This window comes from Callithrix jacchus, chromosome X (assembly GCF_049354715.1).
Source record: "Callithrix jacchus isolate 240 chromosome X, calJac240_pri, whole genome shotgun sequence".
Classification (NCBI taxonomy): domain Eukaryota; kingdom Metazoa; phylum Chordata; class Mammalia; order Primates; family Cebidae; genus Callithrix; species Callithrix jacchus.
The window spans coordinates 57,747,773-57,762,546 of NC_133524.1; the positions used below are offsets into that span (position 1 = coordinate 57,747,773).

Genomic DNA, 14,774 nt, shown 5'->3' on the forward strand with positions numbered 1-14,774 from the left:
GCTCACCACAACCACCACCTCCTGGGTTCAAGCAGTTCTCCACCTCAGCCTTCTGAGTAGCAGGGATTGCAGGCTTGTGCCATCACACCTGCCTAATTTTTGTATTTTTAGTGGAGACTGGGTTTCACTATGTTGCCATGGTTGGTCTCAAACCCTTGACCTCAGGTGATCTGTCCACCTCTCAGCCATCCAATGTGCTGGAATTAGAGGAATGAACCGCAGTGCCTGAGATAAATTTTGGTAGCTATTTTTAACTGTGATCATGTTCTCAAAGGGACTTGCACTTTCAATGTTATTGGTGTGTAGAAATTGTACACTAATTTTTGTACATTAATGTTGTATCCTGAAACTTTACCGATGTCATTTATCTGTTTCTGGAGACTTTTGGTGGAGTCCTTAGGGATTCTTAGGTCAATGACAATGGAATTGTTTTGTCAGTGAATCAAGCTAGTTTGACTTTTTTTCTGCTTTGAGTGCCTGTCACTTCTTTCTCTTGCCTTATTTCTCTGGCTAGCACTTCCATTACTATATTGAATAGGAGGATTAAGAGGAGGCATTCTTGTCTTGTAACATTTGTCAAGGAGAATGGTTTTGGCTTTTGCTCATTCAGTATAATATTGGCTATGGGTTCATCAGCGATGGCGCCTATAATTCTGAGGCAACTTCCTTCAATGTGTAGTCTGTTGGGGGTTTTCATGGAGAGATGTTGGATTTTACCAAAAGCCTTTTTGATATCTATTGAGATAATCATATGAGTTTTGCTTTTAATTCTGTTTATGTAGTTAATCACATTTATTGATTTTCATATGTTTAATCAGCTATGCAACATAGGAATAAAGCCTAGTCAATTATGCTTTAATAACTGATGTGCTGCTGGAAACACTTTGCCAGTATTTTGTTATTTGCAAAAATAGGGTATTTGTGTCTATGTTTATCAGGGATATTGGCCTGAAGTTATCGTTCTCTTTGTCTCTCTGCCACATTCTGGTATCAGGCTGATGCAGACTTTATAGAATGAGTTTGGGAGGAACTCCTCTTCCTCACTTTTTCTGGTTTAGCTTCAGTAGAATACATATCCATTCTTGTTTGTACATCTGGTAGAATTCAGCTGTGAATCCATCTGGCCCAAGACTTTTTTGGCTTATAGTTTTTCTATTTCTGATTCAATTTCAGAATTTGTTATTGGTCAGTTTAGGTTTTAACTTTCTTTCTGGTTCAATTTTGGGAGGTTGTGTCTCCAGGAATTATCAATTTCCTCTATTTTTATTTTTGGATTGGTGTTCAATCAGGCATTCCTACTAGCCTTTGAGGATCTATTGTATTTAGGTGGAAAAAGTTGTAATGTTGTTTTGCCATTTCTGATTGCACTTATTTGGATCTCTTTTTTTTATTTGTTAGTATAGCTAGTGGTTTATCAATGTTATTTATTCATTTGAAAAACTAATTCTTGGCTTGATTGACATTTGTCTGGATATTTGCATCTCAATTTTGTTCAGTTATCTAATTTTACTGATTTATTTTATTCTGCTAGTTTTGGAGTTAGTTTGTTCTGTTTTTCTTCTAGTTTCTGTAGGTGCAATATTAGATTGCCACTTTGAGATCTTTATAACTCATTGTTGTAGATGTTTAGAACTATAAACTTTCCTCTTAACAATACTTTAGCAGCATCCAACAGATTCATTTATGTTGTATCTTTTTGTTCACTCAGTTCAAAGAATTTATTGACTTCTGCCTTGGTTTCATTGTTTACACACAAATAATTCAGAATCAGGTTGTTTAATTTCCATATAGTCGTATGGTTTTGAGAGATCTCTTTTTACATAGCATATGTGCCACATGCAGATGAGAACAATGTACATCCTGTTGTTGTGCAGTGTTCTGAAGATGTCTGTTAGACATTTTGTCAAGTGTTCTGTCTCATTGATGTAACACTGTCAGTGTGGTATAGAAGTCTTCCAGTCTTATTGTGTGGTTATCTGAGTCTTTTGTAGGTCTCTAAAAGCTTTATTGTGAATCTGGGTGCTCCAATGTCGAGTGCATATATATTTGGATAGTTAAGCCTTTTGTCAAATTGAACTCTTTATTATTGTGTAATGCCCTTCTTTGCACGTTTTGATCATTATTAGTTTAATGTCTGTTTTTTATTTCTGAAATAAGAATAGCAAACCATGTTGTTTTATGTTTTCTGTTTGCTTGATAGACCTTGATTTACTTTGAGCCTATGAGTGTCATTACACATAACATGAGTCTCTTGAAGACAGTGTACAGTTGGGTCTTGCTTTTTTATACAACTTGCCACTCTGTGTCTTTTAGGCATACTGTTTAGCCCATTTCAGCTCAAGGTTAGTTTTGATATGTAAGGATTTGTTTTAATCATTCTGTTTGTAACTGGTTGTTTTGCAGATTTGATTGCATAGTTGCTTTACAGTGTCAGTTGGTTATGTCCTTAAGTGTGTTTTTGTGGTGGTAAGTAACAATCTTTTATTTCAATTTTTAGCACTCCCTACGGACATTTTGTAAGCAAGTCTGATGGTAACAAATTTCCTTGGCATTTGCATGTCTGAAAAGAATTTTATTTCTACTTTGCTTCTGAAGCTTAGTTTGGCTGGATACAAAAATATCAGTTGGAATTTCACTTAAGGATGCTGAATACAGTCCTCTAATCTCTTCTGGCTGGTAGGGTTTCTACTGAAAGTTACACTGTTGGCCTGATGGGGTTCTGTTTTCATATGAACAGCCCCTTCTCTCTATCTGACTGTAAGATTTTTTTTTTCCAGCCCTTTCAACCTGGTTAAGACCCATTTCTGGGGAACTAGTGTGCTCACTCAGAGTTAAGACACTCTGGCTTTTAAAGTTGCCAGAATTTTTACACTGTTTCCTTCTCATCTGCATGGGCTGATATATCTCTAATCTGTGAAATTGCTGTCTTTTGGATGGGGCTTTTTGCCTTTATATTATTTGGTGTTCTTGAGGATTTGACTGTGGCATAAGTTAGGTTTAGTCAATTGGTTTCCTTTCTGGATGCTTTTAGGGGGCCAAGTTTCAGCTCAGCTCTCCTGGGCTACATGCTCTACTCATAGTGCACTGGAATCAGTCCTGTGTCTTTGTTCTCTGGGATCCAAGATTAAGCATCTGCTGCACTGGAGGGGCCGAGGTGTTGCTAGTTTACTGAGAACAACATTCCAATGGTGGCTGTCACCAATAATGCTCTGGTGGGGTAGTGGCCAGGCCACCACACTTTGGCAGTGGAAGGCTGTGGATGAGACTGTGCTGGCAGGAGTCCATCAGAAAAAGTACTCTGGTGTGTAGGTAGGTTCTGCCAGTGGAAAAGCTATGGAAGTGGTCCCTGGCAAGCACTTTGGCTGGGCAGCTGAGGCAGCTACCTGATGGTCTGTTTTTTCTTGATGGGAGAAGCTCTTCCTGGCCATGCCTAGTCAGCCATCTTAACTCAAAAACTCTGAATATATTTTTTAAATTCTGAATTATGTGGATTCCTTTCTACTTCTTTAATTAAGTGTTCAACAGCAGATGGTAAAATGTTGATAAGCCTGCTTTAATGCTATATTGATGCATTATAGGACAAATATTCAGAAATATTTTTATATTTAAAAATATAAATCTCATATGTATATTGATATATTTATATATATTTTTCCAGTGTTGAACATGACAGACGACAAATGTTTATCTTATGGCCTGTCACCCAGCAGAGCAGAGCAAGCACGTTTTAAATATTTGTGCTCAGTCATTGAGTTCACTGTAATTGATTTCCTCAGATTGGATATCTCTGGAAAATATGTCCTATCACTTTGCCCAGGGCCCTCAATCTGCAATTTTTACATTTTATCCAAAAGTATTTAGAACCATAGTTTATGACAAAGGTATGCAAGTGATAAGGATGAAGTTGTTATAAGATTCCAAAGAAATATATTCTGATTGTGAAAGTGGGGGTTTACAGGAACAAGCGAAGTTTATAAAAAAACAAAAGGGAAATCTGAGAGTCTTATCAGACAATTAATTTATACGAAATTGGAGAAAATCTTTGATGTAATAAAGCATGTTGAAAACATTACTGCCACTGGAAAAATTCTGTGCAAAACTTTAAAAATTGTCACATGCAAGAAACTATGACTAAAGTCATGTGATATCTTCAGAAATATAAAGGGCACTGAAGAGTGTCTGTCCATGTGTAATGCTGGAATAGTATTTCCAAAGGGACTATTCTACCATAACCTGTATAGCACTCACTCTTTGCTCTCCCATTTCCTCAACTACAGGTTCCACACAAAATAGGAAATTTATAAAATAACAGAAATATTCTGTACTTTTATTGTTACCTAGGCGCTGGGACACAAATCTTCTCCAGTATGAGCCTACAGAAATTCTGTCTGAGACCCTCACTCCTCATATTTCTCAGAAATATTCATGAAACCTAAATTCCATATTGGCAGTTGTTTTCTGCACTCATGCTTTCTAGGTTATGTAGCTGCATCCCTGCAAGTTAGACTGCTTAGCTATTCCTCAGTTATCAGTAACAAAATGCTTTTCTCTTCTCCAAATATGCACCATACACTGCATGAATGAGAAGTTTTGAGATTTGTTTATATAATTCAGAGGACAGTTTGGCATGATTTAAACTTTAAAGGTAATTACTACTGACAAGTTGATATTTAAACATCAGATTTCTTTGTGATAATTGTAAAATTTGAAAGTATAAATAGTGGAGTTGATCATATTTTTAGAACTAAAAGAAAAGTATATTTTGTAGGTATTTAAAGATTTCCATTTATTGTAAATGGAGCTCATTACTGTAATCATCATAAGAGAATAATAAAAAAGACTATCAGATCTTTCTATTTAGCTTTTGGTTGGTCCTGGTGACATTATTTTAATTTTCCCAGAAAGATTTCAGAAACTAAAAAATAAATTTACCTTATGTTTTTCTAAAAGCTTGAGTTAGATAGCAACATAATTGTGCATTTTCTCATATTTTTCTGTATAAATAGTTAAGAACAGAAACTTTGACTGCTCAGTCTTTGGCAAACTGAATATATCCTGTGCATCATTATTTATGTTTTCTAAATCAGTGCAATATGCACCATACAAAATTCTTCTAGGAAGAGAAAAATGAGGCTCAGAAACATAGTGAAATGCATTTAGTAGAGGGGAAGAAGATTTGCAATAATTTGCTCATATACATGGCATATCAAGAATATTTGGAAATCATTTATTTTGTGAGAAAAATAGTTATTAACATAAGAAAAAATAAATGTCTTTTATCCCATAACTTCCCTTCTCCACTTAACAGCTTTACACAGCAAGTGCAATGCAGGGACATGAGGGACAGACTTCACAAAAATAATCCTCCAAGACCCTAAAACAAATAAATAAGCAAACAACAATAGAAAGTACCCCAGGGGACAGTACCCAGAGTTGACATAATATCCAATTTCTAGCAATAAACCACAAACGTGAAAGCAAACAGGAAAGTATGACTCACATCCTGGAATATGAGCAGAAAACAGAAATTGCCTATGAGAAAAATCAGATGTTGCTTTGAGTAAATTACTTTAACATAATTATTATATATATGCTAAATTAAAATATGAATATGGCAAATGATGTTATGATGACATTGTCATATCAAACAGATATCATTAAAGGGATATATGTGGGATAGAAAAAAAGAACAAAATGGAAATTCATGCATTAAAATTATGAATAAATTTAAAAAATTACTAGAGTGACTCAATAGCACATGTGAACTAGTAGAAGAATGAGTGAACATGAAGATCCAATAAAGAGAAAGAAAACATTTAAAAAATAAACAGAACTGCAGAGAAATATGGGACACCATTAAAGACACCAAATGCATATAATTGGAGAAACAGAAGGAGAGAAGAGAAAGAAAACAGCATGAAAAAATTTGCAATAGAGACTGAACACTTGACAAATTTATTGAAAAACGATAAAAACAACATATTCAGTAAGCTCAGCAAACTCAAAATAGGATAAACCCAAAGGGATCTACAAAGTAAAAATGCCTAAAGTCAACGACAATAAAAATAAATAAATCTTGAAAGGAGCAAGGTAAAAATGACTCATTGCTTACAAGAAAACTCATTGTTTCAGGGAACTTCAGTAGACTAAAAGATAACTTGTCTGTCAAAACACCTGTGGTCAGAAGACAATAAGATTACATAGTAAAAGTGCTAAAAGACAAAAACTCTGAACCAACAGTCCAACACCAAGCTACACTAACTTTCAAAAATTTGGGTTCAATAAACATTCACAAATCAAAAACAAAAAGCTAAGCAAATTTGTTTCTGGCAGAACTAGCTCATAGAAATATTAAAGAAATTCCTATGTGTGCTATTTTTACATACCAAACCCAGATATCATGAGAGAACCACAGATGAAAATGTCATCTAAATATAGGTACAAAAATTCTCAACAACATGCTTGCAAATCAAATCAAGCAACACATAAGATAAATTAGACATTACTATACAATAAATTTAACCCAGAAATGCAAATTTGGCTTCATAACTAAAAATCTATTAATGTAATACATTATATCATTGCAATAAAAAAGAAAAGTCACATAATTGTCTAAATGAATGTAAAAAAAGCATCTGACAAAATTCAATAACTTTTCTATGATAAGGCACCCAGGAAACTAGGAATATAAGCAAACATTCTGAAAAGGAACAGCTGGCATCTGCAAAATATTCACTGCTGATGTCATAGTTAAGGCAAAAACTGGACACTTTTTCCTTAAAATCAGACACAATACAAGTACCATGGTAGTGGGAATTCTAGCCAGGGAAGCTAGGTATGTTAAAAAGAAAAAAAGCATCCAAACTGGAAAGGAAGAAGTCAAATTATTTCTATTCACAGATGGCATAATCTTGTACATAGAAGAGCCTAAGGAATCCACCCAAATTATTAAAACTAGTTAATGAGTTAAGCATGGTTGTAGGGCACAAGATCAATATCCAACAAAGTCAATATATTTGCATACACTTGGTATGAATCACCAAAATATTGAATTCCATTTACTAGTATCAAAATTGCATTTACTAGTATCAAAAGAGCAGCATAATAGCACAATTAACAAAAGAAACATACTCTGAAAACTACAAAAATACTGAAACAAATTAAATATCTTAATATACTTGAAAATACCATGTATTTGTGGACCAGAAGTTGTATTATTGTTAAGATCGCAACACTCCCAAAGTTGATCTATACATTAAATGCCTTACCAATCAGAAGTCTAGGTGAAATTTCTGAAGAAATTGCCATATTGATTACAAAATTTCTGTAGAAATAGAAGAGACCCAGAACTGACAAAAGAACTAAAACAGATTTACAAGAAAGAAACAAACAAGCCCATTCAAAGTGGGTGAAGGAAATGAACAGACCCTTTACAAAAGAAGACATACATGAGGCCAACAAATATATGAAAAAATGCTCATCATCACTGGTTATTAGAGAAATGCAAATCAAAACCACATTGAGATACCATCTCACGCCAGTTAGAATGGCGATCATTAAAAAATCTGGAGACAACAGATGCTGGAGAGGATGTGAAGAAATAGGAACAGTTTTACACTGTTGGTGGGAGTGTAAAATTGGTTCAACCATTGTGGAAGACAGTGTGGTGATTCCTCAAGGACCTAGTCATAGAAATTCCATTTGACCCAGCAATCCCATTACTTGGTATATATCCAAAGGATTATAAATTGTTCTATAAAGGACACATGCACATGAATGTTCATTGCAGCACTGTTTACAATAGCAAAGACCTGGAACCAACCCAATGCCCACTGATGATAGACTGGACAGGGAATATGTGGCACATATACACCATGGAATATTATGCAGCCATCAAAAATGATGAGTTCATGTCCTTTGTAAGGACATGGATGAACCTGGAAACCATCATTCTCAGCAAACTGACAGAAGAACAGAAAATCAAACACCACATGTTCTCACTTATAGGTGGGTATCGAACAATGAAAACACATGGACACAGGGAGGGGAGCATCACACACTGAGATCTGTTGGGGAAAAATATGGGAGGGACATTGGGAGTAGTTGGGGAGAGATGGCATGGGGAGAAATGCCAGATATAGGTGAAGGGGAGGAAGGCAGCAAATCACGCTGCCATGTGTGTACCTATGCAACAATCTTGCATGTTCTTCACATGTATCCCAAAACTTAAAATGTAATTAAAAAAGAATAAAAAAATAAAAAATAAAAATAAATTTTAAAAAATCTTCCAATAGAAAATAAAGTGAGAGGACTCACAAAGTCATATTAATCAAGAAAGGGCAGCAGTAGAACAAGGATATACAGTTATTTCTATTGCCTAACTGAAACCTTTACCCTTTGATTAACATTTTTCCTCTTCTCATCCATCCACCTCTCCCAGCCTCTGGTAACCATAATTCTGCTCTCTCCTTCTGTGAGTTCAATGTTTTAAGATTCCGCATGTAAGTGAATTCATGCTGTATTTGTGTTTCTGTGCCTGTCTTATTTCATTTAGCATAATGTCCTCCAGATTCATCCAGGTTGTTGCAAATGACATAACTTTTTCATTTTAAAAGGTTGAATACTATTCCACTGCATTTATATGCCACATTTTTTAAAAAAAATTTTTTATTGCATTTTAGGTTTTGGGGTACATGTGCAGAACATGCAAGACAGTTGCATAGGTACACACATGGCAGCGTGTTTTGCTTCCTTTCTCCCCTTCACCCACATTTGGCACATTTTTTATCCATTCTTCTCATGATGAATACCTAGGTTGCATCTATATCTTAGCTATTGCAAATAATGCTGCAAAGAACATAGGAGTGCAGATATACTTTTAGCATATGGGTTTCAATTCCATTGGATATATACCCACCCCACAAGTGGACATGTGCAACTTTTGATATATATCCAAAAGCAGACATATTAAATCCTTTTAAATATATATCTAGTGGCTAAAACATATGGTAATTCTATTTTTCATTTTCTGTGTAACCTCCATACTGTTTTCCTAAATGGTTGTATTAATTTACATTTTCACCAAAAGGCACAAGAGTGTCTTTATCTCCACACCCTCGCCAACACTTACCTTTAACCTTTTATTAATTGTCATTTTAATAGGCATTAGGTAACATGTTATTGCAGTTTTGATTTACATTTTCTGTATGATCAGTTTTGATGAGCATTTTTTTAAATCTGTGTTGGCTTTTTCCATGTATTTGATTTACTTTTCTTTTTTCTTTAATTTTTTAAATTTTCATGAGCAAATAACAAGTGTATGTATTTTGAGTTTCATGACAAATGCCTATTTAAGCCCTTTGCCTATCTGGACTAGATTATTTAGTTTCTTTTTATTGAGTTCTTTGAGTTTCTTATATAGTTTGTATATTTTTCCCTCATCAGATGAATGACTTGAAAATATTTTCTTTCAATCTTTGGGCTGTCTTTTCATTCTATTAGTTGCTTCCTTTGCTGTGCAGTAGTTTTTTTCACTGTTATCTAAATTCTTATGTTTATTTTTGCTTTTGTTTTCTATGCTTCGGGGGTCATGTACAAGAAATCTATGCCTAGACCACTAGCATGGAAACTTTTTTTCTGTTTTTTTTTCTTGTCTTTCTTTCTCTCCTTCTTTTTCTTTTTTTTGTAAGTTTACAATTTTAGGCTTTGCACTTAAGTCTTTAGCCAACTTTAGCTTGATTTTTTAATATGGTAAAGATAAGAGTCCAATTTCATTCTTCTGCTTGTGAATATTCAGTTTCCCCAACACCATTTATTATCATGAGTGTTCTTTCTTTATTGTATGTTCTTAGTACCTTCATCAAAAATCAATTGACCATAATTTTATAAATTTATTTTTGTGCTGTCTATTTTGTTCCACTGGTCAATGTTCTCATTTTTTTTTAATGTTCTCATTTTTATGCCAGTACAATGCTGTTTTGATTGCAATAGCTTTGTAATTTGTTTTAAGGTAAGGCAGTGTGATTCCTTCAACTTTTGTCTTTTTGCTGAAGATTTGGCTAATTGTTTTTTTGGGTGTGTGATTCCATGTACATATTAAGATTTTCTTTTCTATTTCATGATAAATGACATTGAATCAAATCTATAATTCTTTGGAGTTGGTTACTGAATTTGTGTTTCTTTCATGATGTCATTTTCACCCGATTCTTTGTGATCCACCTTGCATTGCAACAGTCTGTATAACAGTCTGTGTAACTAAATCAGTGGATACCTCTTCCAGAATTTATGAAATGACCTTGGTAAGTAATGACTTGCACCTGGGACATGAGTACACTGGCACACACTATGGTGCAGGTTGTAGTGGTACAGGGCACCAAATATGAGCTCATATAGTGGCTCCAGATGTGGAGGAGTGGTGAGCTTTTTACATGGTAATTGATGACAAGAGCTATTGAATTTCCATGACAGTAGAGACTACTGTAAGTGTCTTCAGCAGTGCCTCTATGTCCTCAGCAGTGCCTCTATGCCATGTCTCTGACATGGGGTCAAGCCAGGCAGTGGCACTGGACAGAGGTGTCAGTATGTACACACTAAGCTGCAGGAACCAGCTACAGGTGTGTGTGTGGTGGTCGAAACTAGATGCAGGCTGTTAATAATGTTCCTGCTGGTTGCATGTGTCTGTGCCACTGTGGCAAAAACTGGAGATTGCAAGTAGGTGTAGCTGCAGGGTCAAATTGGTATATGTGCAGCAGTGGGAGCTATAGCCTACAGTAGGTGGCCTGGGGATGTTTGAAAGAATGCCTGTGATGGCTACAGACACTGTAGTTATAGCAGGTATAGTGACTTAACAGAGAATATATAGAGAGGGATGGTGGTTCAGGCACATGGAAACTAAAGGCTGTTCTTTTAATTCCATGGGTTGGGGCACTTGTGGCAGCAGCAGCTGGGGAAGCTCCAAGGAAGGGAGAGAAAGACAAGGGGTGACTTAAACAACTGGGGTCTTTGTAGGGCAGAAAACTGCAGGGATCCCAGTGGTGAAAGCTGCACAGGGTCTACTGCACCAATGCTTGCCGTAGTTTCCCTCAGCAGTGAAAGCTGCTGGGATTCTCTGCTGAGCAAGCCACTGAGATCCACAACAACAAATAACATGAATGCTATTGGTAGTACAAGTTTCAGAGGATGTACAGTGGCCATTAGGGCTGTAGAAGTCTTCAGCAAAATAAGCTGCTTTAGTCCTGTACAGATCAGGCAACTGGGGAGTATAGTGACTCTTGCTGAGTGCCTTAAGCTATCTGACTCCATCTCTCTGCTTTGTTTTCTGTCATCTCTAGATATCTCAGCTTTATCATTTCCCCCAACAACCTGGGTAGTTTGAAACAGAAGCTGGTCATTCAGGAAATGGCCTGAAAGGCCAGGGAAGTGTATAATTTACACTGTTCTTTTCTCTGCAAGGGAAACCAGTGAGTCAGGGAGTTCCTTCTCAGTGCTGACCTGTGCTGGCCTGGAGGATGAGGTAATTCATGCAAAATGAAATTGTTTTTTCTACCCTTTTTGTGTAGTTATTCTTGAGTTTCTTTCTCACTGTATTGTTGCAGCTCCTTAAGTGGCCACTGAGCCACTTATTGAAAAAAGAAAAAACAAAACCCTATATCTGAGTAATGTAAGAGTTTTTTCCTAATTTCAGTCTTATACAAACATTAAAAAAAGAAACCAGCACATTCTACTTCCCCTTAGAGCTATGTATTCATCTCTTAGAACTGCTTTCTATTGCCGTAACTTGCTATAAACTAATCTAATAATGCCACATCAGACACTATAACCCACATCCTAGAGCTTGAAAATTTATAAACAATCAGTAATCAATGTTATTTCTGTAAATCAATGGCAATCCCTTAGAAACAACTTTGTATTCATCTACTTTCTGTCCTCCTTTTTTGCCTTTAAATATTCACATGCAACTGCTGCTAATCAGAGTGTATCTTTAGGCCAATTTGAACCTATGCTCCCAGGTTGCAATTGTCAAGTTTGGCCCCAATAAACTCTCTATTCATATTAATTTTTGCCTCATCTCCTTCCTTTTATGTCAACAGCAAATAGCTCCCAAGTTGTTATTTGTTGTGGGGAAAAGAAAGGCCAGGATCCTCTACTCTACCATCTTGCTGACATGAGAAAAGGTTTTATTTTCTTTCTAATACCAAATATGTGGGGTTTTTCTCATACCACTTTTCCAAGTTACTGACACCAAGTCTGGATATTTCAAAATTCAGTTCAATTCTGGCATCTGAGGTTAGCATCAGATCTTACAAGTTAAAACACTACCCCCACTTCAGACTTGAATTGCAAATCTTAAGCCACCCATATTTCTAACTGAGAGTAAATGCAGAGGTTCCCATGGCTTTTTATTCCTGCTATCCAAGTTTCAAAAATTTTCTAGAACAACTTGAAGAACTCAGAAATGTTTTGCTTACTATTACAGGTTTATTATAAAGAATACAATTCATGAAAAGTCAAATTGAAAAGTTCCATAGGGCAAAGTGTAGGTAAAAGGCTGTGGAGCTTTCATGCCTTCTCTGGGTATACCACACTCCTAGCACTTCAATGTGCACAACATCCCAGGTGCTTTCTGGATCCCATTATTTAGGGTTTCTATGGAAACTTAATTACAGAAGATTGATTCATTAAATCAGAAGCCATTGGTAATTGAACTCAACCTGTAGCCCCTCTCCCTTCCCCAAAGGTCAGAGGGGGTGGAGCTGAAGGTACCAAACTTATAATCACATGGTTTTGTCTTTCTGGTAACCAAGTTCCATTTTGAAGTTTTCTAGGAATCCTCAACCTTCTTGTGAGTTTATTAGCGTATGTAAGACACTCTTTTTATTTTATTTTTATTTTTATTTTTTATTGCATTTTAGGTTTGGGGGTATATGTGCAGAACATGCAAGATATTGCATAGGTACACAAGTGGCAGTGTGATTACTCCAAAGATTCCAGGGGTTCTAGGAGCTGTATTCCATGAGCCAAAGGCAAAAACCAAAAGTATATTTTTTAAAGTATATAACAACATTCATAAAATGCTTTATCCAAAACAGCAGAATACACATTTTCAAGTTCACATGGCCTATTCATTATTATAAACCACATTCTGGACCATAAATCAATAACAAAGTGTTGAGAAAATCTCAAAATACGTGGATATTAAACAAAACACTCCAAAATTACAAATGAGTAAAATAGAAATGTCAAGAGAAATATTAAAATATTTGAATAAAATAAAAATATATTAGAGCTGAGCAGTAGCGGGTTTGGTGAGGTTTTATACACCTGAAAGAAGAGAATGTCAAGACGAAGTAGCCGTTTACAGGCCAAACAGCAGCCCCAGCCCAGCCAGACGGAATCCCCCCAAGAAGCCCAAATAATCCAGGCCAAGAAGAGGAAAACAATCCAGGATGTCAAAAAAAGAAGACAGGAGGTCACCAAGAAATATCAGTATGAAATTAGGAATTGTTGGCCACCTGTATTATCTGGGAGGATCAGTTCTTGCATTATCATTGAAACACCTCACAAAGAAATAGGAACAAGTGATTTCTCCAGATTTACAAATTACAGATTTAAAAATCTTTTTATTAATCCTTCATATTTGCCTGATTTAAGCTGGGGATGTTCAAAGGAAGTCTGGCTAAACATGTTAAAAAAGGAGAACAGATATGTTCATGACAAACATTTTGAAGTTCTGCATTCTGACTTGGAACCACAGATGAGGTCCGTACTTCTAGACTGGCTTTTAGATGTATGTGAAGTATACACACTGCATAGGGAAACATTTTATCTTGCACAAGTCTTTTTTGATAGATTTATGTTGACACAAAAGGATATAAATAAAAATATGCTTCAACTCATTGGAATTACCTGATTATTCATTGCTTCCAAACTTGAGGAAATCTATGCTCCTAAACTCCAAGAGTTTGCTTATGTCACTGATGGTGCTTGCAGTGAAGAGGATGTCTTAAAGATGGAACTCATTATATTAGAGGCTTTAAAATGGGAACTTTGTCCTGTAACAGTCATCTCCTGGTTAAATCTTTTTCTCCAAGTTGATGCTCTTAAAGATGCTCCTAAATTTCTTCTACCTCAGTATTCTCAGGAAACATTCATTCAAATAGCTCAGCTTTTAGATCTGTGTATTCTAGCCATTGATTCATTAGAGTTGCAATACAGAATACTGACTCCTGCTGCCTTATGCCATTTAACCTCCATTGAAGTGGTTAAGAAAGCCTCAGGTTTGCAGTGGGACAGTATTTCAGAATGTGTAGATTGGATGGTACCTTTTGTCAATGTAGTAAAAAGTACTAGTCCAGTGAAGCTGAAGACTTTTAAGAAGATTCCTATGGAAGACAGACATAATATACGGACACATACAAGTTACCTGGCTATGCTGGAAGAAGTAAATTACATAAACACTTTCAGAAAAGGGGGACAGTTGTCACCAGTGTGCAATGAGGCATTATGACACCACCAAAGAGCACCAAAAAACCACCAGGAAAACACTGAAGGAGATACTAAGCAAACACGTTGGAATTTACCATGTATTGGGTAAAACTGGTATCACTGAACTACTCAAGTAGTTTTACAGGAAAATAGTGCTGTGATTGTCCTAGCCAATTCAGAAGTTACACTGCCATTCTTTGATTTTAAAACTTAAAATTGGCACTAAAGAATATAATTCCTATGTCAGCTGTAAAGAAACAGCAGGACTTGTTTACAAAAATGTGACTTCA

At 35.8% G+C, this 14,774-nt stretch overlaps 1 pseudogene; it reads left to right on the top strand.

The window, feature by feature from the left end:
* The first annotated feature begins 13,304 nt into the window (after window positions 1-13,304).
* LOC100406346 (G1/S-specific cyclin-E2 pseudogene) lies at window positions 13,305-14,547 on the top strand (annotated as a pseudogene).
* The last annotated feature ends 227 nt before the right edge of the window (window positions 14,548-14,774 follow it).